The following is a 2247-nucleotide window of genomic DNA, read 5'->3' on the forward strand; positions in this document are numbered from 1 at the left end:
TCACAGGCTGGAGCGCTGTTTTTTTCACCGCTGTCTCCATTAGGGTTAGGATTATTAAACAAATGATCATTAGCATAATATTCACCCCCTTGATCAGTAGGATTTAATAATTCCGGAGACGCAAAAGTATTTCTGCACGTAAACGAGCGCCGGCATTAGGGTGCAAAGTAGAGAAAGGAAAGATGATCTCGTCAAATACCACATCTCTGGGAATGTAAACATGTCCAGTGGAGATGTCAAGACATTTGTATCCTTTGTGAAGATTGCTATAGCCAAGAAAAGCACACTGTTTGGATCGAAATTGAAGTTTATGATTATTGTATGGCCGAAGATTTGGCCAACAAGCTCATCCAAAAATTCTGAGGATGGAATAGTTGGGTTTTTCATGGAGCAATCGTTCAAAAGGTGTCTCAAAATTGATGACCTTGCTAGGAGTACGGTTTATCAAGTAAGTTGCAGCAATAAAGGCTTCGTCCCAAAACTTCAGAGGCATAGAGGCTTGGGTAAGAAGGGACAGACCCACTTCGACGATGTGTGATGTTTTCTCTCTGCTGAACCGTTTTGCTGGTGAGCATGAGGACGTGAGACGTGATGGGATATACCTATCTTCGTAAAGAAAGAGTTTAGCTTAACGAACTCCCCACCCCAATCTGTTTGGAGAGCAAGGATCTTACGATCAAACTGACATTCTACAAGATTCTGAAAGTCATGAAATTTCTGAAAAACCTCAGACTTATGTTTGATCAAGTAGATCCATGTAAATTTGCTGAAATCATCGATGAAGCTGACATAATATTGCTTTCTTCCTACTGTTTTAACAGCAGGACCCCACACATCAGAGAACACAAGTTCTAAAGGGAACTTTGATTCACTTATTGAATTTGGATAAGGAAGTTGGTGACTTTTGCCTTTTTGAGAGGCGTCACATACAAACTCATTATTGAGATAACTAGCACACGGGAGATTATTTTGACTAATGACTTTCTTGACAATAACAGAAGAAGGATGCCCTAGACGTCGATGCCACCTATCTGAAGATAGCTTGGTGGCACTTAGCACTTGCTTGTTGACATCGGATCCCGTGTGCCTAACCGGGTAGAGACCTCTCCTACCCCTGCCTCGAAGGAGTACCTTCCTCGTTCCCCGTTCCTTGACAAAAAAAGAATAAGGATGAATTTCAACAAAAGAATCATTGTCAATGGCAAGGCGGCTAGCAGAGATTAGGCTTTTGTTTGCTTCGGGTACATGAAGGATATTATTCAGAAGAAGATCACGATCTTGGGTGTGAATAGCTGAATGACCAATGTGTTTAATATCCATACCTGAACCACTTGCGGTGTGAATCTGCTCGGTGCCTTGGTAGCGGTCGCGCACGGTCAGCTTCTCTAGATCGCCTGTGTTATGGTCGGTGGCACCACTTTCAAGATACCAGTTGGTGTCCACCCCATATTTGTGGCGCTGCGAGATTGGCTGACTTCTCTTCTCCTCCTTGATAGGACTCGTCGTAGCGTTTCGAGCACTTCCATGCTGGGTGGCCCATCTTGCCACAGATCTGGCACTGCACCCTGGGTGCAGAGGCATTGTTGTTGTAGTTGCCCCCGCCGCCGCCGCCGTTGCCGCCATGTCCACCACCGCCACGGCCTCCAGGTTTGGAGTAGCTGCGGCCGCCGCGATCACCACCGGCGCCGGCTTGTCTGCGGCCGCGGTAACCACCTCCGCCGCCAAACTTGCGGCCTCGGGTGGCAGCGTTGGCAGAGGACTGAGACCCTCCACCACAAAGATTCAGCCTCGTCTCGAAGCTGAGCAGCTGTGAGTACAGCTCGGCCACAGTCACCGGTTCCACCTGGGAGCACATGGCAGAAAGCACCGGGTCGAAGTCTTCTTCAAGCCCAGCTAGGATGTGGGAGACGATGTCATCCTCGTCCACCCTCTTCCCCGCGGCGATCAGCTCGTCGCAGAGGGACCTGATTTTCCCAACGTATTCGGTGATGGAGGAGTTGCCCTTCTGCAAGTTAGCGAGGGCGATGCGAACGTTGGTGGTCTGGGAACGAGTGCGGGATGCAAGCATCCCCTCAACCGTATTCCAGAGCTCCGCCGAAGTGTGGCATGATGCAACCTGGATGGCTATCTCACGAGGGAGAGTCGTCAGAAGGTATGAGAAAACTTGCTGATCTTGAGCGTACCTGGTTTGGAACTCCGGGTTTGCTGCCTTCGCCGTGGTCTTGCCATCAGACGAAGTTACATCGA

General features: G+C 48.8%; 1 non-coding gene across 1 annotated transcript; it reads right to left on the reverse strand.

Moving 5' to 3' along the window:
- Window positions 1-1791: 1791 nt before the first annotated feature.
- On the reverse strand, window positions 1792-1930 carry LOC120965707 (small nucleolar RNA Z247). The gene has a single exon (XR_005758734.1). It is a non-coding gene; the product is annotated as a small nucleolar RNA Z247 (small nucleolar RNA).
- Between the last annotated feature and the right edge of the window lie 317 nt (window positions 1931-2247).

This window comes from Aegilops tauschii, chromosome 5 (genome assembly GCF_002575655.3).
Source record: "Aegilops tauschii subsp. strangulata cultivar AL8/78 chromosome 5, Aet v6.0, whole genome shotgun sequence".
Taxonomy (NCBI): Eukaryota; Viridiplantae; Streptophyta; class Magnoliopsida; order Poales; family Poaceae; genus Aegilops; species Aegilops tauschii.